The sequence below is a fragment of the Chinchilla lanigera genome, unplaced genomic scaffold (assembly GCF_000276665.1).
Source record: "Chinchilla lanigera isolate Chin_1 unplaced genomic scaffold, ChiLan1.0 scaffold00006, whole genome shotgun sequence".
NCBI lineage: Eukaryota > Metazoa > Chordata > Mammalia > Rodentia > Chinchillidae > Chinchilla > Chinchilla lanigera.
Window position 1 is genome coordinate 27908564 of NW_004955407.1, and position 24298 is coordinate 27932861.

A 24298-nucleotide genomic window follows, 5' to 3' on the forward strand; every position below is an offset into this window, starting at 1 on the left:
AAAAACTCGTCTCAAATATCAGCAATTTTAAACAGCAAAGATTGATTTCACAGGTCTGAGAGTCAGCTGCATGTTGGCTGAGCCAGGCTAAACTAATTCAAACAGCAGGATGTGCTCGATTTATCTCCACATGTGTTTCAAGGGCAAGGAAAGCAAAGCTAGCATTCAGTTACATTCCTGTTTCCCTTCCGCAGGCTCACACCTCATGCACCAAAATAGGTCACGTGAACAACTAAACAACAGTGGAGCGGGGAACTGTGTCTGCCCGTGGAGATCCGGGGAGTGAATATATGATGAACAATAGGTAATCTACCACAGGAAATATGAGAAGGTTCCCTAGACAGAGGATACTGGGGAGAGAGGGAAAAGAACAGAATTCTTCATGTTTCACTTAGTAACTTTCCCAGATCATTAGTATTTCCAGAGAGGATATCTTTCCTCTTGAATGTGATTAAAAAGATAAAATGGTGGTGGTATTAGTCCTCTAGGGTTACCATAACAAATACTACAGACTGGTTGGTTTAAGCAATGGAAATTAATTTTCTTGCAATTTCAGAGGCTGAAATTTCAAGGTCACTATGCCAGTAGGGTTGGTTTCTTCTGAAATTTACCTGGGTATGAAGATGGCGGCCTTTCTCCTGTCTTCATGTGATCTGCCCTCTGCGTGTATCTGTGTCCTGGCCTTTTCTTGTAGGAACACCAATCACACTGGATTCAGAATCACCATGATGACCTCACTTTACATTCTGAGGCCCTGGGGGTTAGAATTTCAGCATATGAGTCTTGGAATACAGCATTCTTGGCCATAGAGAATTGGGATAGAACTGAGTTTGATTTGAATTCTGCATCAGATACCTATAAACTTGATGACCAATTTTTACAAACCCTCTAAGCTCCGTTTTTCCCATTGCTACAACTGAAGCTTATAATATATCCTCAACATACTGATTCATGATTACTTTTAGAAATAAACAAGATAATGCATGTAAAATGTTCATCCCAGTGTCTGACACAGAATAGTAAAATTCTTATAGAATTGCTGTTGCTGTTATTACATTTATGTTACATATTATAACAAGGTACATTTTATGTCAAGTACCAGAGACAATAGACAGTAAGTTCCAATTATAAAGTATAATATAAAAATCTCATTGAAGTAGCAAAGTAAACTATTTAACATAGTTTGCAGGCCAGGAACAATTCCTAAATATTATTATGCCTTTTACTACCAACCTGTTCTTTTAAAAATTACAAAGGAAAGAGCTTGTATTCTTTCCCTGAAAAGGTCTTCTGAGCCAGATATTCATATTATTGCATTGAGTTTGTAGTGGAAGAAACTGGGACACATGGAAATTTCATGATTTAACTCTCAACTTGGAGTCAGCAGAAGATAACCTACTACAAGAATCCAGTCTTTTCCCAACAGCATGGCTCACAAATCTAAGCTGAACTGACTTCACTCCTTTCCTTGCTTTGATGATCATATACAGCTTGATTGGAAAGTTACACTATATAATTTCACAGTGATTATATGCTCCTGAAGATCATTTTGTAAGTAAATGTTTTGAAACCAAAGATAATCACTGTTATACACCCATAACCCTTTTCCTTATGCTGTATTCTCCATTGGGAATTTGACCAAGCTAAAGTTACACTTCAGAGTCTCAGTAACTGGAACTTCTTTGCCTTTCGGGAGGCCTCTGGGATAACCTCTACTCTTGCCACTAAAGAACACATGCACAGAAAGCAGCCACAGGGCTTCCAACATGAGTACTGGCAACATAACACACTAAGATGAATCAGAGCAGATTCTTTGCATCATAAGATATTCAAAAGTGGGACATCCTGCCCAGAAGCTGTGAAATATGCTCCTTCCTTCTGGGCAGCACAGAAATTCTCCTCTGTTCTGAGAAATTTCAAAATTGCTTTGCTTTATTATCTCTAGTAATATCTCCAGGCTCAAGAGTTCTCCACTCTAGGTTACCAGTTCACTCAAGTTACCATTCAGTATAGGTTAATGTTCTACTCACAAAGCACTAAGCTACACTAGAAAATAAGTGAATACTGCATCTTGTTCTGGGTAATCTATATTCTCTGCATTTTTAATTTGTTTGAAAATTTTAGCCAATGTCCACTTATGGAGGTACATAATTTGTAGGACTGAGCAACATTATACACGGTGGCCACTTCCCACTTTGAACACAAGGACATGATTTCCTTTCATCCCACATCCTCCATCAACACAGGATTTTTGTTTCATTTTGTACTTAGTTATTTGTTCTCTTTTTAACAACACTGAGAACTGAATCCTAGGATTCTTTACTGAGCTACATCCCCAACATTTTTTTGTGATATAGAGGTAAGTTGCTATTGCCCAGGCTGGACTCCAACTTAGAATGCTTCTGATTCAACCTTTCAGTCTGTTAGAATTACAGGTGTGCACCATGCCCAGCTACACACAACAGTATTAAACTGTTCTGGTGGAATCATGGGTATTGCTCTTCCTCCTTCAGGAGTAGATGAATAAACCAAGTTAAAACACTTAATGTCTCCAGGAGTTCTGGAATTTAGAGAGCAACATAAATTCTCAAGGAGACAATGTAATTATTCACCTGTAACACCTTCATAAAAATCATTATTAAATACTTCTTTCTGTCTACATTATCTGGATCTTGCTTGGTTGTTAGCTCCTTAAGAATGATGTTCTCCAGACTTCTTTTTTGTGAGTAAGATTATCTAGTACCTTCAAGAAATAAGTTCATGCTATTTTGTCTTAATAAGTCTGATTAATACTAAATTCACCACTTTTCTCTGAAGTCTCTACAACCATAATACATAGAAGACTTCACAGGAGTATCAAGCGCCATTCTATATAAGTTCTCTAAGTACATAGACACATTTATACAAATTGGATCCCACAAGGACTTTGAGGTCTATTGTTTCTCATGCTGCTCTTAATTAAACACCAATCTCCAATGTTCACTCCCAGTCAGACTGGCACCTAAAAATGTGCAGAGCCCACCAAAGGAGTATACACATTTCAGAAAAAGAAAACCTAGTATAAGTATTTTAAGACTAAGTGTATTGCAACATCATGAGATTAAAACAAGTTACCTTGGGCCTCTACCATACAAGAGGGGCTCAAAGTAGTGGCTGTAAGCTGCTAGACATTTATTAGTATGGAAAATTACTGCTTGGAGAACCTTGGTCATTGAGATCACTGCACAAGCATTTTCAATTTCTTCTCTAAGGCCCAGCAGTGTAGTGGGGTCTCTGAAATATACGACATCCTCAAAGGTCCCCTATATGAGGGAGGGTACGACCATCTGTTGTAAAAACACCGAACTATTTTTCTTTTCCTGAGGTATGCATACATTTTTGGCAGACTCTATATACTAAATTAAACTATCCACAGATTAACATACAGACTCATAACCATAGTCTTGCAACAGATCAAGTCACCCAATCTGACTATCTGGGAACATTTCAAGTACTTTAATAATGATATGTGGTTTTCCTTCACAGATCTAATAAACGGTGATTTATTTTCAACCTAACAAGCCGGAAACATAATTCTTGAGCAGAGAAATCATTATTTTTAGGTTTTGGTGGTTTTTGTCTCTCTTCTCTCTTAACAAAGTTGAAGTGTTTTCTATTACATATGAACTGTGTATGGGGAGATAAGACCCCATGTGGATCCCCTCTTGGTATCAGAGGTCATTTGCCAACTTATCTAAGGTTTTCTTTTCCAGTGGACTATGGGAAAAGTAGACCACAGATAGAGTTTTGATTTTTAATATTACAAAATCTTAAAGTTGAGGTATTTTTCAAAAGTCTTGTTATTGTATAACTCACACCCTTTTGGAGTCTTGTATATTATTAATCAAGTTACTGTTCTTCATCAGAGGGTGTACTGACATTTAAACTGAAAATCCACCTAATTAATCAGGAAACATAGGCCTAAAATATAGCTCAAAGAAATGCTCACATTGTGAGTAAATGACAGGAGCTTCCATGAATTAAATGAAGACTTCAAATCTTCTTTTATAAGGCACCTCTAAAATCTCTCCCTTTTTACATCAGAGTGAGTAAAAGGTTGTGCCCCACTTCAAGAAGGACATAAAGAAAAATGGATGGCCAGTCCCAGAAAGTCGTCGTCTGTGCTGTCATTTTGAGGCAATTAAAATATCAAGATTTAACTACAGTTTATTACTTCATTTATCATTGTCCTGCTATGTCGCACTTTGAATACTTAAGAGGAAAGTCTATAAAGTTTAATGAACAAGCTATGATACTGGATAATCCATAAAATATCTCTCAAATAGTTTACAGAGTTCATACTTTAGGGATTTTGTTTAAAGAAAAATATTTGAAAATATGCTACTGGCAATTTTTTAACACTTGTTCTATATTGAAATAGAAGCCAAATGTTAACATTTACATTAGATCAAATTTTATCCTTTAGATTATTCTACCTAACAAGCATTTCAATTCATGAATTTGCTTATATACTATACTCTACTTGTGTTATTCCTGTATCATATGATTATATTTTAAATTGCCTTTGAAATATTGATTATGCTTTAATTTTCTAGTGAACATAATGCAAAGGAAATGTTTAAGGAATTTATTTTAAAAAGTATGTCAGTAACTGCTGATGAAACAAGTGAAATAGTTTTAGTAGATCAAAAATGAGAACATCAATATTACTAGTTAAAGTCAGATGCATGGGTTAAAGTATGAAGACATAAATTTTTGAAAAATATGTGTGTGTGTTTACGTACATTTTATTCATTATATACACCAACATATAGCAGAAAACACATACATATCAACATATCTCATAGAATATAAAGTACATAATGATATATGGAACAAAAACATTTTAAGGTATGAAAAGATAAAACACACAGTAGTACCTTGGTTCGTGAACTTAATTGATTCACAGTTCTGGAGAAGATAGCCAAGGCTGCATTTCTCACTGGATGCAGAGTAAGCAGATGGAAGCAAACTTTTGCCAAACCAAATTTTTCACAGACAGAAGCATTCATGAACCAAGGTATCACTAACAAGATATATAGAATATTGTCGAAGTTTTAATCACTATTCCCACATGTAGAGAATGACTCTTCGTTTGGAGAAATACACAACCTCATAGAAGCATATTTTTGTAAGGTAAAACAGGCTAGATTAAATGCCACTTTTATAAAACATAGGCCAAGGACAATTCTGTTCTTACTATGGTAGCTGGCATTCTTTCATCATTTAAGAGCAGAGGATAGGCTACGATGTGCACTTTTCAATCCCATCCAGTCATCAAAACTCAGAACCCCAGAGGGCTCCAGGCTATAGCCAGTCCACACACAGTGAGAGAGTGATCTCCAACTGATTGTTATACTTTAGTATGGTAGGCTAATTCCGAATGGCTCCCTTCAAAATGTCCACATCCTCATCTCTGAAACCTGAAGATGTGTTATTTTATATGGTCAAAGCCTCTTTGCACATGTGATTAAGTTCAGGATCTTGAGATAGATTAACTGGTAACCTGAGCAAGTCCACTGTTATGACAAAACTCCCTATAAATAAGAAGAAACTCCCAAACAAAAATGAGAGAGGGAAAGAGACTAAAGATATTGCACTGTGGATTTTGACCATGGAGGAAGGGCCCATGAGCCAAGGAATTCAGGTGGTCTCTAAAAACCTAAAAAAATCCAGGAAACTAATTCTCCCCCAGGCTTACAGAAGGAACCAGTCCTGATCCCACACTTTAACCCAGTAAGACTCACTTTAAACATCTCACCTTCAGGATTACAAGGGAACAAATCAGTTTTGCTTTACACCACTAAATTTTTGGTAATTTCTTATGGCATTCACAGGAAACCAGTATTCTTAGATTACAGTAGCATATTCTCTCTCTCTCTCTCTTTCTCTCTCTCTCTCCCTCTCTCTCACACACACACACCCCTTCTCATGCATAATGTACTCCCTGCATTTGACATTACATTCAGCCATGTGAATTTTTTGACCAGCATAGTGTTATTGAGTACAGAAGCTGTGAAGTGGCCAAAGTGTTAAGTGACCAAACTTGCCGTCTTGAGCAGCCTTCATGCTGTGAGAAGGGCAGCCCCTGCTTACCTGCTGGTTTTTTAGCCAGGACCCCAGGACAGAGAGGCACATAGCAGAACTGCCCTCACAAAAGCCCAGCTGACCTAAATCTGGAGCAAAACTACCCTGTCAAATCCAGGTGGAATCAGACACTGACCAGTCAATGCACACATTCTTAAAAACTAACAAGTTTTGTGCTAAACCACTGATTTTAGGGGCAACAGCTGATGTAAGGTCACCCTTTAACATAAGAAATCCTAAATGCAAGATAAATGTCACTCCTCTCTCAAAACATCTAAGATGGAGCACATATTAACTTTCTCCAAAGTTCTGCTCAATTATGATAAAGAAATGTCTGCAATCACAAAACATGCACACACACACACAAACTGACATTTACTAGGTATCTATTGTGTGTATACTCCATATATGATACCTATTTTAGTCCTTGCCAATATTTTCCTGGTAGTTTTTATCTTTCCTAACATTTTACAAATAAAAAAGAGTCACTTTTAGGAGATGATATGCCCTGCCATTTATTTTCTCAATAACTCATGTGTTTTTGCTACCTACACTGTTCTGTTTGGAAATTGAGACTCAGATGTTCAGAATCTCCCAAGGCCATTGTATTCCATCAGTAGGGTAGAGAAAGGAATGGAACTCAGGTCTCCTGACAAAAGGGCTGTGATTCTTCATGCTCCCAACTACACAACTGACCCCAAACTCCCAGTGTAAAGAGTCAAAGGCAAACATTTTGACAATCACAATCACCTTTGACGTTTGGCAGTAGCTTATATTTATCTGCTACCATTTCTCCAGAGACGCGATAAAATGTGACATTCCTTTTAGGTAACACAGAAAGGGTTTACGTCTTGAATTTCTTTACTCTGTTGCTTATTTCTGAGAACCCTGCCTCACTCTTATGTGGTCATGTGGTAAAATTTCATCTGGAACACATAGTGTTTATATTGACTTGCCTTTTTATTCCATTTTCACTTTTCAGTATAAAAGCAAAGATTTGGGATTGAATTATGCTTTTTACTCTCTTTATGGCAATGGTTTTCAGGGACAGAAATGATAGTGGTTTCCATATTCGCATTTCCCAATAAACTTGTCATCAGGAGTTCTCAGAGAGCTCTCGTTAATCACTGTTAGTCACTTCTTCCATGCAAATAAGAAGCTCTTGAAATGAATTGAGTTATGCTTGCTGCTGATTCAATGGTAAAACTGAAAATAATATTGCCCTTTTTAAAAAATTAAAGATGTCCCTTGATAATGTCTGGGCATTGTAAACAGTAAGGGGTCAGTCTTCTCTGCAGATAGGAAGAGACCAAGATGGTACATCTTGTTGGAAGCAGAAAAGCTAAAGGAGAAGGAAAAGAACATCATTTAAAACAGATAAGAAAAAAACTTGGGCTTAAAACTTTATTTTATGTTCACTTGAATCTGGTGGGTATTATCTTAAATGTTCTACTGAAATCAAGATATAAACACTAAAAAATCAGAATTAAAAAATTTCATTTTTCTCTGTGTATTTTCTTCAAATGAACAAACCATCTTGTGGTTTCTTTCATCTGAAACCTGTTTTGGCATAAGATGACCCGAACAGAATTCTGGACAAACTACTTAGGGGGGATTTCTGGATTGGTTGCTGGAAATGTGACCTCAATCTGTCCCTGATTTCCTGTGGTAATCCTGAGATGTTAATCTGTGTTGCCTGATTTCTCATCAGTAACTTTATTCAAATATGTATGTGGCGGGGAGAGAGTTCATAAGGAGGTCAAAAGGGCAAAGGAAGAAATACACAGTTCACATTTTTGAAAATAGTAGTGTAGATGTCCTGAATATTTCAACAAGTCTAAATGGCCCATACATTCTTCATTCTTAAAATGAAGCAAGAGAAAAGTGTATTGAAATTTTCCACTGTAAGAAATGATAAATATTTGAAGCTATAGATATGCTTAACCTGACATAAACAACACATAATACATACAAGTATCAAAACATGCAGTGTTACTCCATTAATATGTACAATTCCTATGTTTTTCTCCATCAGTTAAAAAAGGGGACCAAGAGCTGGAGGGAGGGGAGAGGAAGTGGATGAAAAAAGAATTAAGGGCTGGGGATTTAGCTCAGCAGCAAAGCGCCTGCCTGGCAAGCGCAAGGTCGTGAGTTCAGTTCCCGGTACCGGAGAAAAACCAAAAAAAAAAAAAGAATTAAAATGTGCTATGTATATGTACCAACTCCCCATGGTGGATGTAATTATTATGTACTGCAAGCATATACTAATAAAAAAATTTAAAAGTAAACAAAAAATAACTTTAATTTAAATTTTAAATATTAAACATAAAAGCGGAAAAATGATAAATGATTTCATAAGTACATGTGTCTAGATATTTCAAAACCACTGTCATTCTTTAAATTGAAGCTCTGAGTAAGGTATACGATTCAGACAAATGACACATATTTCTACATATCCTTGACCCCATCATCAATTAAAACCACTAAACAATTAGTCTGTAAGCAGAGAACCACAAGGGAGAATAAATATACAAATCAGATTAGGTTAGTTTTTGTCTTTTTCAGATCTAGGGATTAAACCCTGGCCCTTAACAATGAGCTACATCTACAGTCTTTCTTCATCTGTGGATTATTTTCATTTTTGATTTTTTTATAGTACTGGAGATCAAAGCCATGGCCTCACACATGCCAGGCATGCATTTTACCACTCAGATCTTTTTTATTTGAAGGCAGGATCTCCCTCAGTTTTCCAGGCTGGCCTTGAACTTCCAAGCAGATGAAATACAAGCACATACTGCCATGCTTGACTAAGGCCAGTTTTCTCACTGCAACTATCAGACAGTGGTTCTAATCCTAATTATGCATCAGCATTTCAGGTAGATCTTTTTGGTTTTTTTTTTGTTTTTTTTTTTTTTGGTTTTTCTCCAGTACCGGGAACCAAACTCACGACCTTGCGCTTGCCAGGCAGGCGCTTTGCCGATGAGCTAAATCCCCAGCCCCCAGGGGGATCTTTTTAAAAATATAGTTTCGGCCCCACATCTAAACCACTGGTCAAATTTCTAAAGATAGTCATAAATCTTCAAGGGAAATTTTCCTTAGAAGCTAAAATTTAAAAATATATATTTATGCTGCAGTCATTTTGATTGTTTTGGAGCATACATAGAGCATGCTTATCATTGATGAGTATTTTTCCTTGCTTGTTTTTAAAACTTTATGTCAGCGTGGTCTGAACTGACCATTTATTGAGTTGTGTTAGGTAAGTATAAGGGGCATTTCTCTACATACCATAGTCAATAAAGTTATTTATTATTTCAAAATCCTACTCCACTAGACATTTAGCCTTTGAAAGTATCTTTCTCTAACAATATGTCATATAACAACCATTGTTACTTCTTATCATTTTGTTTTGAAACCCTGTATCACTTTTAATGTTCTTGCTTTGTTTTGTTTATGTCTGTGATGTTGGTATGTTACTATTGTTCTTATTTTTTAATACTGTCTTTAAAATAAAAACAATGTTTTTAAAATGCTTAAAAAGAAAAGAAAGAAAGAATCTTTCTCTACCTCAAGCATTCTCACTGTTGACGCTATTGACAAAACTTTCTTTGTCATGATGTTGTCACATGCACTGTAGGAGATATAGGAGCCTCCCTGGTCTTTTTACCTGGTGGATACTAATCATCTACTCACCCCAAATGTGATAACTAAAAATACATTTTCTCATCATTCCCAAGTGTCCTTTAAGTAACAAAACTGGCTCCAACTGAGAACTACTTTTTGTATAAAAGGAAACATCACGGAGCAAGTGAATTACCTGAAATATTTCCTGCCTGCCAAGCTTGTTCTAATTTGAGTCTCCCAGGACGTGGAGCAACCATCCTTATGAGCTGCTACTACCATCTTCTCGTCTCTTCTAGTGGCCACCTCCACTCGTGCTATCCCTGCCATCTCTGCCAAAATTACTGCTCCACACCCTCATCCCCAGTGTAACAGAGAGGCTGGAAGAGCTCTTCCCCTTCCTTAGGCTTCTCCTTAAACCCCAGGCCCCGAGTCTCATCCATTCCAAGGAATTATATGCTGGGAGCTTTTCACCATGACCTTGGTTCAGAAGTTTTGTTGTTTTTTTTTTTTTTTTTTTCATTTTTCTTTTCTTGGACTATTACTCAGCTATAAAGAAAGATAAACTCAGGGCTTTTATAGGTAAATGGTCACAACTAGAGGTCATACTCATAAGTGAAATAAATCAGACCTGCATGTGGTTCAGAGGTTTTGGTGGACTCAGAAAAAGAGGCAACTGTCTTCCCTCTGCTGAAGTTTACTTTTATTTCTCATAGTGGTTTATCACTTACTATATTCTTCCCCCATTCACTCAGGTATTTTTTTTTTTTTTTTTTTTTTTGCAATTCTAGGGAGATATAACGTCTGGGAACTAAGGTACTTGAAGGTCTGGATAGATTTTCTAAATCTGTAACAGAAACAAATATTTTAAGAGCCAAGATGACACAGTAGCCCATTTGGGGGTCCAAATTACTTCTGAAAAATGGGAAGGGAAGTAGAAAAGAATCTTGAATTGATGAAATTTAAACACTAAATTAATAAATGTAAATACAGAGAAGTTACGTGAGTTTAAGGTGGAAAATCAAAATTTCCTCAGCAGAAAGATGGCTTGTGTAGTTAGCTTAGGTACAGAGAAGCTGGTTTTAAATTTTCATGAGAATTTGGCACTGTTCCGCTTAATAACAACCCCACACCATTTTCACCATGGACAGAGGCTTCTCGGCTCACCAGATGGACCAACCATTTTTTGGTTTCCCTTCACTAGATAAACACACTAGAATCTATAACGTTTTTACTGTTTGTTTGTTTGTTTGTTTGTTTTTGTCCCCAAGATTGATAAGACTTTACAAAGTGTTTTCTTATACATTATTTCAGTAATTATCTCCATTTTCAAGTAAGAATCGGGGTAAGAAATATCCAGTTACCTGCTCAAAGTTAATAAGTAATAGTTCAAAACATCCAGATGTGTTGATTCTCGATATAGTACACATTAAAATGCACTTTAAACCTTTCCCTCAACTGACAAAAATAGTTTTACAGTGTCTCAGATTATAAGATCACTGAAGCAGAAGACCACCTTTTACTGCTTGTTAGATGCTGCTCGGTACATGCCGGAGCAATATTGCCAGGGCCAGGAGCTGTCACTAGATCCTTGTGATGTGAGAACATTGTTGTTGATTTCCCACAACCTCATTTTCTTTTCTGAGGCACCACTTTGTCTTGTCAGATTCCTTGTTTGACTGACTTTGTTTTTCACGGTGGTTCTCTGGGATAAGTCTCATCAGACTTAGAATGGGAACTTTCTCAGCCTTACACCCTGAGTACGGACTGCACAAGGTTCCCTCACCTCTTTCTGCAAAAGTTAAAATATAACAAATCATTATCAGCCACTCATGCTTAGATGTGAACAGCACATTCAACTTTATATTCCGTTCTGGTAAATTCAGCGAATATCTGTCATGTCTCTTCCTGTCCTCACCCTTCCCCAGGACCTTAAAAAGGGAGGGGACAGGTGGGGTTTTCCCTTTGCTTAAATCGGGTTTCCTGGAGTTTTCAATTGTTTCAACTGGGAAGGTGTACTAATAAGCAATTAATATTCTGAAATTATCATCCTTTCATAGAAATTTCCAAAGCCATTCTGCTAAATAGAAATTATTTTCCAAATGCGTTAAAGGGAAGCAGGAACACCCCTACCTAGGTGTCCTCTTATGCAGGAACATCTAGGTCATCATCACTCATAATTCTAACACAGAAATTCCCACCCAGTATACATGACAACTGCATCATATTAGCTATGACTGGGAAAATTCTGAAAAACCTTGATATAGTATCTATATTGTATTTTATCATCTGGATAGTATTCTTATTCCTTTGCCTCTATTTGGGCAAACTTACAGCTGAAATTGTGCTAAATATAGATAGAAAAGCCAGTTCTCTGATCAAATTCTCAGTATGCTGGGTGGAAGGGAGAACCAAGGGGGAAAGGAGAGACAGACGGTGTGGAAGACAGAAAGCACAAAATCACCATCCATCCGGTACACAGGGGAAGTCAGGATAGCTGCAGGTCTGGTTTCCCTCCACATCTACAGTCTCCTCAAAAGAAACAAAAGAAGCCTAAGTCTACAGTTTTTCTCCTATGAATGTGTTAATATAGGATGGGTTGTCATTTCTAGAGAAGACCATTGAGGGTGTGTAAAACTATATATATCGGAGTTTGGTTTTTTTAAAATCTTATCTTGTTCTCTACCTACCACCAGCTTAGACCTTCTCCTGGGCTCCTTCAGAAGGAAAGTCCACCTGAAATCTCTGTCAGAAGTATGTTCCAAAAGTTTCAGAATCTCATAAAGGGCTGGGGATATAGCTCAGAGATACAAGCACCTGCCTGGTCCCAAGTTTGATTCCTGGTACAAAAAAAAAAAAAGTCATATGTTCAAATTGAAGTCTTGTCTCAATAACTGAAATAAAATTGAAAAGCATTTGAAGTTCCCAATTATGAGATAATTTATGTTTATTCAATAATGCATTTAATAATTTAATGCCAAATGAGTAGAGGCTACTTTAGAAAACTAAATGAGATACATGAGGGGACCTAATTATTCTAGTTAACACTACTAGTGGGAAATTTACTCGCTTCTTTGTTTTTCCTAAAGTCATGGGTAATTATTTGGTTAAAAAATTAATGACAGTAAATATCTTTTATCATCATAATTTCTATAGCACAATTTTCCCCAAAAACTTTAATGAGACTTCTGTCTCTTTATCATTACTTTTCTTTTGTCCTTTCCTATTTACTTATTATTTAACAGGCTTAAAGATGATTTATTTCCCCCAAGACCCCTGCCCAGGGGATCACCAGCCACCCTGACCAGCCCACAGAAAAAAAAAATTATTTATTCAAGATATGTCATATGTTATGCAAACAGAATTATCTTTATTAAAAATAAAAATGAATTATTTCTCATTTAAAATCAAAATAGCTATCAGAAAATACACATTTTTACCAGTGGATTTATTTTCCCACCGGGTTTGTGGATACTGTTTCTACTGTATTGATTTATAAAGATACTGTGTACCTTAACTTCATAGTTCTATCACTTTCTTTTTATATTCTATCCATCCATAGTAATATCTACATTACATTATAATTTAGCATCATTAATGGTTAAACTCCACGCTAGTAAGTTGATTAGAATGAGACCTCTGGCTCTTGGATCAATCCTTTTCATAAGTGCTATTTTTAGAACAGGTTATGTAGTGTGTGGTTAGTCCAATAGGGTGAATGTGATGAAATGCATAAAACCTCACAAGCAAGAATAAGGCCCATTAGTCAAATTATACTTTTAATCTATAAAGGCATTACATCATGAGTTATTTAGAGGAAAGGGTAGAGTTTCCTCCTGAACTCATTACAGCATGAAAAGTAACATTCACAAGGTACAGTGTATAAAATGAAATTGTACCTCTCAGGTAGAAGTATTTTTCCCATGAGAAAGGGCACTTTCTGTCTAAAAAGAAAACAACAGCATTTTTTCTCTAGTTCATGTACAAGTGAATGGAAACTTCTGAGCTCATTTGTAAAATATCTAGAATTCCAAAGGCAAAAGGAAAAAAAAGGTTGTGCAAATTAAGGCTGTGCAAAAAATGTAGCAAAGAGAAATAACTTTATTTAGGGAAATGGTATAAATAGATTTTTTAACTTGGGTCTGGAAATTTTTCTAGCAGCATAAAAGTCCAATCATAGCAAGAGCACTGGATAACTAAAATAGACTATCTCTCTCATATCCTCAACTTATGATTCACCAGCTAAATAGCTAAGAACTCCCGAAGTTTGCCTATTTGATTAACTTTAAGATACCTGAAAGTTAAAGGTAATTTTCTCACATCAAATAATGTCCAAAATATGGACACGATTCCTTTTTTTTTAATGATTAAATACAGAAAAAAGAGATGGACATGAAAAAGTAATAAAAAATGAGTATTCTCTTATTGTTCTGATATGAATTATTCAGACGACTTCTTCAAAGTGCTTTACTTTTTGTTTTCTGGAAACACTGTGGCAGTGCTGTGAACACAAGATTCAAAAAGTCTTCTTAAGAACTTTAAGAACCTTTAATCTTTGCCTAGGAGGCCTGGAGCTGCCTGTCAAACTAAATCCTGCACCATGAAATTCAAGGCAGACCCAATATTAAATCAAAGACATATAAATTTTATTTAATAACCTTGGAGTATGTCATCACTAAGAGTTGAAACTATAAAGCTAAATATCAACAGCAATAAGATTTTTGTAGTATCATAGTGACTCAGACATCAGATATCTGACTCAGATAGATAATACATAGATAGATAGATAGATAGATAGATAGATAGATAGATGATAGATAGACTGACTCATATCAGATATCTCTTGACTCAGATGTCTATCTGATATCTATCAGATATCTATCTGACTCAGATAGATGATAGATAGAGAGAATAAATATGATATATAAGTAAACATTAGTTCCAAAAGCCTGTTAAATACAGTAGCATGTTGTCTGTGCAACTGCTTCTATAAATTGGTTACATGTAAAGATATATATAAAATCAAGTACAGAAAATTAATTTCTAATTCCATTTCCTAAATTAGCACTGAATTGAAAATAGCTGAAAAGTCTATTTTAGGTAAATATGGCAATAAAATTAAGCTGTGGCATGCCTAACAAGCTGAGAACCATCAGTGTTCAAACATCTCACCAGAAATACAGACTCACGAAGCCCAAAGTTCTTGAAGTGCTCAAAAAAGGTCATCTTATTATAAAAATAGCAACATTTCATTCTTCATTTTTAAAAATTTTTACCACTGGAACCTACTGAAATAATTGTCCAGGATATAAATCATGTTAACAGAAAGCAAACACTCAAAAAAATTAAGCATATTTAACTGACTGGAAACTATCAACTAAACAGGAAGTTGAAACTAAAATTTTGAACTTATACTCGTTCGTGCTTTTCAAAATATTTAATTTATTTTAATTAAACAGAGTCCAGATGAAGATAAAGAAGTAAAAGTTCTCCTTCCTAGCAGCTCAAAATGATAACAGGACCTCAGAATGTTTGAAATCAGCTGAAACGCTAGAGCAGCAAAGAGAATGTGGGTGGGATTCTTTATACCATTTGTTTCCTCTTTCTCTCTCCTTCACAAACCTTAATTTTCTTAAAATGAGGAAGAAACAAAAGGAGGGAGGTGTGAGTGAGAATAGGGAAGTCACAGAACTGCTCTGAAAGAAAACCTTGGGGAGGGAAGGAAACCATTCCTGCAAGATCTTTAAGGGACAGGATGCTATTTTATAAGATATGTTTTTTAAAATTCTGTTTTCCTTTTTCTGAAACACATTGCATGAGTTCATGGAAGTACAGCTGAAATAAAAGCATAGTTCAAGAGGGACTTTTGTACACCTCAAATCAGCCAGAGTCTGATTCTATTCTGATGGGTGAGCTGTGAAACAAGATCCAAGCATGCATTATTATAGCCCTCACAGGCAGGTTAGGTGTGTCAGAGCAGTGTGAGACCTGAAACAGAAGTTCTTGACTTCCTGAAACAGGACTCCAAGGGCCACATTTGAACAAATGCCCAGCTGATTCTGAAAGTGGTATTTGGAAGCTGCTAGTAGGACATCTGTTACTCAAGATGATTCTTAAACTACCAACCCCAGTGCCTCACTCAGAAAACAATTGTCACTAATAATGTGCAAACAGCATAATGCAGCACTGTCAGTGTTCCTATTGCCTCCCTCTGTGGGCACCTTCTTCTAAAAACTTGATCTGTTAGATTTCCAATTGCTCAGAATCTTAAAAAAAAGTAGATCCATGATAAATATGAATGATGGAATTAACGGAGGTCTTCCAATCTTCCAGTTATTTAGTTTCTTTTTTTCTTTTTCTTATTCTTCCTTCTTCAACTCTATCACAGCATGACTATTAAGAGTATAACCTACTAGCAAAAATGTAGAAAACCACAGAACACCAATCTGGAGATAAAAAGAACTATGGAATACTCTTTGAATTCACAGTCAGGGACTGGGAGGCAAAATGTTTTTGCTTTGTTTATCACGGTCAAACCACTGCATTAATTTTTAATCTGAGATTAACTCAAAAACTCTTGGGCTGAATTAAAATCCAAATTTGCTGGTATATCAACCATTTGAATCAGAATCACCTGGAATTTGTATTAAACCTATAAATTTGTGAATCTCAGCTGAGACTTAGTCTCAACCCCTTAGGAATCACAGAAGAATTTGTTTTTATAGTGAGCTCTTAGTTGATTTTTAACACTCAATATAGCTCAAAAACCAGTATTATAGAGCAGCTGGCACAATTTATAACTTCCTTATCCTTCCAGAATGCCAGTAGATGGAAGATTTATCCATCTTTTGCTGTAGAACTTTATTTATTCATTCAATATTTATCAAGGGCTTGAGTCAGACTTCTAAATGGAAAAAGAAAATTAGCATGAGTTTAAATATGTTAAGTATCTTTAACTCCACATAGAAGTGTTGAATGTTAAGAAAAAATAAAAAATAAAAAAGAAGTGTTGAATATTTAACTTAGAAAATAATAGTCTATGATTTTCAAAGTGGCTTGTTAATTTTTCTTTTAGAATAAGTGTCTTGATTAGTTCTCTCACACTGCTGAGACAAAATACCTGACACCCAGAATTAAGGAAGGAAAGGTTTATTTAGCTCACAGTCTGTGGAGGTTTCAGTCCATACTCGGTTGGCTCCAAGGCAGTGTGGCACATGGCAGAGGGCAAACGTTCATGGCTGCGGAAGACAGCAAAAGCAGCAAGAGCAAAAGGGAGGAGTGGTAATGGCAAGCAGCCTTTTTCCCTCCATTACATTGTATGCAAACTGTCTGCCTAGGGGCAGGTGTAGCACCCACGTCCACAATTCCAACATTTGACAGTGAATCAATCATAAACTCTAGTCACCTGTTCCATAACTGCATAAGGCTTTGGTGGGACATTCAGACACAAACTTTAACAATAAGTTTTTATCTGGAAGGTAGTTTATTAATCCTTTCATTGAATCACTATGACTATCAATGGTTTTATGAGATAAATTATAAACATAATATTAATAAAGACTAACTGGTTTATCTGAATAGATAATGACCTGTATACAATCTGGAAGTATAATTTCTGGATTGTCATTGACAATGGTGACAGTAGCAGAAGTAGCAGAGGTGACAACAACAGCCACAGCCTTGGGGGAAAAGAGGTCCTTCCATGGGGAAGGACCCAGCTGGCCCATCTCAGCAACATCTGCACAAATGCTATCACTCTGGTCTAAGTGCAATGACAGGAACATCTAGTGCTCAGACAATATATTTGGTCACACATTGTTACAAAATTAAAAGACACTGCAATAAAATGTATCAGAGAGCTCTTAGGTTTTTTTCTAAAGTGTTTCCAGTCCCTGGCTTTGAAAACTGCTAGAAAACTGCAAAGTAGGCTTATGAGTAGAAATAAAAGGTCATTGTATTTGATAGAACAGAACACTATGTTCATATCATGCTTTAACCATTAACAAGGAAGATAATTTTGCAATTAATTTTCCCTTGTAATTGAAGCTGTGACTCCATATCAGGTGACAAACATGACTATGAACATTTTGCTTATGCAAACACAAACGCTGCCATCTTCCCCAAAACTGTAAAACAAAGTAAGTTCATGAACCAAAGTATCATTTTATAAAAAGTATTTTTATTTATATGCAAATCATGAAGTCCTTACCAGTTTATTCTACAACCTTTCTATACAGAAACATCAAAAGAAGCCTTACAATGCCTTTATATTAGCATGCTTTTAATTTAGACATATACAAAATTGCTTTGTAGAAAAATTTATAGAAAAATTACTCCAAAAAAATTATAAACTTTTCCAGGTGCACCTTAGTCACCTGGATATGTTCCAGAAATGAAAATTCTGACTAGGAAATTTGGTTGATCCGGTCCCTAGGAACTAGCATGGGGTAGGATAGACAGAGTTTTACTATGTAGTCCCATCTGACCTTGAACTCACATGGAACCTAGCCTGGCCTCAAGCTCATGATCCTTTTGCCTCAGCCTTTGGAGTGATGGATTACAGATGGGAACCTCTGCACACCTGCCCGAGCTGGTGTTTTTAGCATGCCCCCACTCCAGAATGCTGCTGGGCCCCTCACATTTTGAGAGACAATGATAGAGAGACCACTGTATCCCTCAGGCAAGATACAAGTGAGAGTGTGGTAGTACCTAGAGCCACACCATCTATAAATATACTACCATGCCCAAATCAATGGATAACTATTGCACTGAGCACACGTCCACTGTCCCCAGAGCTCCCAAAGATCCAGCAACAAATGGTAGACCTCACAGCAGGCAGCTTCAGAGCCGCCACCAGCATTTGTCCTGACTGGTCAGTGACATGCTAACCAGATGTTTACTGCTCTGAATTACATTTACTCTGAGTAAGGGTGTGCAAGAAAGAAGGCTCTCGGTCAGTCGGTATTGAATGACTCTGGAAAGCCTTCAGGAATGGGTGCACAGTGGAATATTGTCCAGCTATAAAGAACAAAATCACAACATTGAAGGAAAATGGTCAGAACTGCAAACCACCATGTTGAGAGAGATAAGCCAGACTCAGAAAATGAAATATCACATGTATTCTTTCCTATGAGGAAACTGGGGAGTGGGGGTGACATGAAAGTAGGTAGTATAGGGGACTCTTAGAGAAGAGGAGTGAGAGGAGGGCGGGTGTGAGAGGAAGGGAGGGTAATGGGAGGGTATTTTCCAGGTCTCTCGTGTGTATGTTCCAAAATGAAACCTAACAGTCTGCAGGACTCATAAAAAGAATGGATGCAGACTAGATCCCAGCTTATCTTTACCTACTTTTTCCTCAAACTCAGTTACAGGTCTTTTTTCAGAAAACCTTAATCTCATTCAAGCTCTACACTCCACTAATGAGAAACACAGAGATTAGGATATCAAAGTGTCAGTCAGAGGGCTAGAAGGAAGCCAACACAAAGCCAGAAATCATTTCTTACTCCCTGAAGTCATGCTCAATTCAAATGTCCTAAAATATAAGATAGCTCAGTTAAGCTCTCACAGAATGGTGATGACCTATAATGCTCGTATTGTGCATCAATATTTCAAGTAGTTAAACTATTTGAATTAACATTATGCTAAAGAGAAATTACATTTTTTTTTAACTTCAAACTCTCAGCCTTGACGTATGATGTTATCGGGGTTATGGAAACATTAGATAAAATTTTTTATTCCACCTAATATCTTTACATCACGATGCCTAAAACCCTTCCCTGGAAATGCAGAATTGAACTAGTAACTGTCTTAACGTCACTCCGCTCTTTAGCGACAAATTCAAGACCAGAACTCAAATCTCTTTACTCTCACTGTTACTCCTGCTCCCAAACCACAACCTCATTCACTTCGGTTTTTTAGAGGAGAAGTCTGCATGACAGACTGGTTTAGAACTACCCAAGCTGCTCTGTAACCTGCTTGCTGACTACAAGTTTACCTTTCTTAAGTACAAGGTGTGAACAACTATTCTCAGAAATGAGCCAGAGGCCTGCAACGGTGCGCTGTAGGCAGCAGGAAATTGCCCCCTGCTGGGATACAGAGATGCAGACTTCAGTCTTAAAAAAAAAAAATTCGTAGGAGAGACTTAACTCTTAAATGTTCCCTGAGGTTCAATGAGGAACAAAGGATCCTTGCAGAGATATTGGTACAAGGAAACAAAATGCTTTGCCATATGCTTTCATATAAAATTATTTCCCATCTGTAGTCAAATTCACTTTTACAACCGCATCTGGTATTATAACCCCACTCAGCAGCTGGTTGCTGCAGGACAGCCCCGGGGCATATCCATTACAGGGCTGGGTGATCTCTAGTGAGAAATCTGCAAGCTCTATTCCCGGCCTCTCACCCACCCCTAACTAGGACACAGTGGTTACCATTGTGTGTTGCCAGATAAGGTTACAGCAAGGGTCTGACAGGTGTCTGTGATTCAGTTTAAGGCCACAGTAATTGCTACAACTTTAGCATTGAAGAGCTCTGCACAGGAAATAGCACCATCAGGTTACAACGCTGACTCTTTTTTTTTGTACAGTCCTAAAAAAGGAACTGCCCTCGATAAATCATTTTCCTAATGGAAATGACAGAATTATTCTCCCAGGAGAACAGCGCAAAACACACATCCCTCTCCAGGGCAGTAGAAAGGAAGTGCGGAGCTTTAGCCACCTGGGAGGATACAAGGCTTCCTAGGGAGTTGTTCTGCTCTGTCCTGTTGAAGTCACTCCTGGCAACAGTTTAAGGCCTGGTTTGCACATAGAAGGTGGAATCCTTCTCAATGAGTATGCTGTTTACTTAAAAAGAATATATATGTACCTTTTCAAGTAAAATAGAAACTTGTACATCATTACAAGACATTTTTATTAAAAATACCAAAACTTAAATGCAAAACTATCACCCTTAAGAGCAGTAGCCTTGGAGAAGACTATGCTTTTCTTATTTTCAATTTTTTTATACTTTTATAATTGAATTATTAGGAGCTTGATATTTAAAGTCATTTGTTCTGTTATAGGTAATGTAACTGGTTGCATACCAGTATCAGGGTCTACTCCCTAAAGTGGAACAGAAAGATACAGATAATATCGTGTGAATTTAAAACCAAAACTTGTAAGTGCCAGACATCTATCTCCTTTGTCCTTCACATTACTTTCATTAGAAACTTGTAACGGACTTTGTGGATGTCATTTGGCAAACAAACTTCGGTTCACACTTTTTTAAATGAAATTGTTAGCACTCAGAGTTTCTTTCCAATCAAAATGTTAGGAAGTGCCACTCCCAAACCGGCTTCTGATTTCTGAGAAATTCTTGCCCGGTCACCGGGGAATGAAAGGTCAGTGCTGTGGAAGAATCTAGCTGAAGTTGGCTTCAATTTTTTAAGTGCAGCGAAGAATGCCCTTTGACTAAAGCAAGGTATAGGGGCATAAAGTCCCCATTTTATCAAATTCAACCTTGGAAATTGGCCAGATCTGTTGAAATCTTTTCCCATGATCAAATTTCTGACTTGTTGCTTTTTTGACGTAATGGCTAAATGATCTGGGGCACTGGCCCAAGAATCATAGTGAGGTTTTTTGTTGTTGTTACAACAAATTAATAAATTATAGGAAATCTTTTCTTTTAACACAGTGAACAGCCCACTTCAAGGAGGAAAAAGCTATAATGTGTAATATTTTCTTTTTTCAGACTCCTCTTTCCCTGAAAGTTGCAAAAAATTGCAAGAGTTTTAGGACCCTATGGGGGAGCCCACAACTTCTTTAATTTTCTAAAAACATTTCATGAAATCAATGTTTGTTTATTTGGTTTAACAAGAAATCTGTAATAAATTACATGCAAAAGTAGGTAAAACAACTTGATCTCTGTTCAGCTAGATATTAAAACTTTTTGCAAAATGTAAAACACTTATAATTTCTAATACAATAAATATCAACATACGTAACCCACCTAAGCAAAAGCTCTTGCAGATTCTCAAATATCTAAGTATGTAAAGGAGTCAGGAGCCTAAAAATATGAGGTACTGATAAAATGGTTAAATTCTTACTGCTTGGGCTACAGGTATAAAATTTTCTTTTCTTAATTTTATTTTTAAAGATGAAAGCACCAACACATATTAACAAACACACAGATATAAACAAAACAACATAAAAACAATATACACAAGATAAGTAAGATAATTGTACTACTCATTTCTATTGCTTTCTTGAAAGGAACAGCTGATATTTAATTGTCTGATCAATCTTAATTGTCTATATTTGTTTATCTGAGTAACTAATATGAAGATAACAGTATGTAATACAACAACCGTTGTTAATTTCTTATCACCTTTTCTAAAATTTCTGACAATGGATAGAACCCCGGTAACTATATTTCTGAACAATTTGGAGACATCTTGTCAAACATTTGAGAATGCACAGCATATTTGAGTTAGCCAGCCTCCTTCCTCTCAAACGATGTAAAAGTGGAGTTAGGATAGGGAGCCCTGCTGTAGATCATACACAGTAAGGAGCTGGAGAAGAGAGCTTTTCTCCTGGAGTGATCAGCAGGTGAGGAATTACAAAGGACATCAGCATTGTCCTTGGGAAAAAAGACAAATGAAAGCAAACAAACACCCTGCCATGCGGAAGTTTAAATTACATTAATGAGCCTATTTCTGTATTTTATTTGATACATTTATGATCTTCCCTACCTTCCCTTCCCTAGGGATTTTGATTTATACTAAATATAATCCAACATAGCAGCTACTATGCAGCTCAGTGCATACATAATCTTTTGTCACATTTTACAAAACCAGACCGTACACTCCTGTTGTTCTTCTCCAACTCTGACTTTAAAATACGCTGTTCTCCTTCACATAAATACCTCTTACACTTTCCTTCCAAAGGTTAAGTTAAATACTACCTTCCCACTCCACAATGTTCTTGGTGAAGTCCCACAAGATAATGTGCAAAAAAGTCCCTATGCCTTGATATCAGCCTATATCCCTGGGCTTTGTAGTTCCTTTCATCAAGGAGTCTGCTCCCCTCCTCTTTAAAGAAGTCCAGTAGCATGACTGAAATCACAGAACACCATTTCCAAACCTAAATGTCTCTCACTTGCTTGCTCCTGTGAACGGGGTCAAAGAGCAATTGGACCGCAAGAGACCACGTGGTGCAGAGCCACATCAACCCTGCTGAGGCCACGCTGGAGACCAGCTAATTTACCATCTGACTGCAGATGCGTGAATAAGCCCAGTGAAGAACAGATTCTTCTGAACTCCATGAGGCAAACCGCCCAACCAAATTATTAGTTTGCAAGAAATAATAATAAACAATTTTTGTTCAAATTTTAGGCCTACTGTTTTAACAACAGGTAAATCATTTTCTCATCTTCTACTTTCCCCAGCAAATTTCCCACCTCTGTGCAATAAACTCCACATGTTTATACTTCATTATGTGTAGTTTCTGTATTGTGAGATGCTGTTTCTAAACTGCTGAAGGGAGTAGAGTATATTCAGTGTTTCCCTTTTCTCTCCATAAATATTTAATTAGTTCACAGTCCAACTGGAAAATTTAAATTTCTAGACAAAGCAGGATCCTTTAAAATTACCAATGCTTTTACCAGCACTCTTTTTTCCCCATCATGTTAAAATAAAGAGAACTCTGTTTTAAGAATTCATTTTATCTTTCTTGTGCTTCCCCCCATAGTTCAATCTCCGTGAGCCCCCAAATCCAATGAGTATGGATAACTAATAACCACACAATGACAGCTCGATCTACCAGAATAAAATATTTTCCATTTAATAGCTTTTACATTGATACCCTTGAAATCCTAGAGCTCTGTCCTCTGCTCTATCATTTTTGTTATTACTATTATTTTGGAACGCTTTCAAAAGGAAAGTGAGTCACACCGCCAGAGAGAAGATTGGCCCCTGCTCTGTGGCAGCATCACAGTGCTACCTCTGGAAAACGCTCCGTGAGTGCCAGGTCACTTTGGTCACGGCATCCCTCAAACCTTGGACCATGAGCAAACCAAGACAAAGACGGAGAGCTTGTTCTCTCGATCCTAGCAGTTCCTTTCCTGCATCCCTTCACCTATTTCTGGTCACCTCTCTTCCCAGTCACCTAGAAATGCAAGGCCTTAATGCTTTTTCTGAAGGACAGAAGCCCCCACTTGATGCGAGAATACTTCTTCCTTTAAAAATAATCCTTGTTCCAAAGTTACTTCCTTCTTCCGCAGATGAGTCCTTACCAAAGTGCTCTTGGTGTCTGGTGGAAAAAAATCTATTAAAATTCCGGTGAATGAGTACTAGTCAAACAAATTAATTTGAACAACTGTCTGCCTAAAAAGGGCACTTGTGACTAAAAATGGCACTCCGTGGCAGAACCTACTACCTACTCATGAAAATATCATGATGCATCTTCTTCCTGGGCACCATCTTTCATCCGGGTTGCTGGGAAACCATATGTGGAAGATCTTGGTTTAGCAGGTTGCCTGAATGAGTCCAAGAGAACTGCCTAGCTAGCCTGTGAACTGTTAG

General features: G+C 36.9%; 1 long non-coding RNA gene across 2 annotated transcripts in view; it reads right to left on the reverse strand.

The window, feature by feature from the left end:
* The window catches only part of LOC106146849, a 68467-nt gene that overhangs the window by 27415 nt on the left and 16754 nt on the right, over positions 1-24298 (reverse strand). For both annotated transcript variants that reach the window (XR_001231451.1, XR_001231452.1), the window contains exon 2: positions 612-754. This is a non-coding gene — a long non-coding RNA (uncharacterized LOC106146849). The remainder of the gene's footprint in view (positions 1-611; positions 755-24298) is intronic.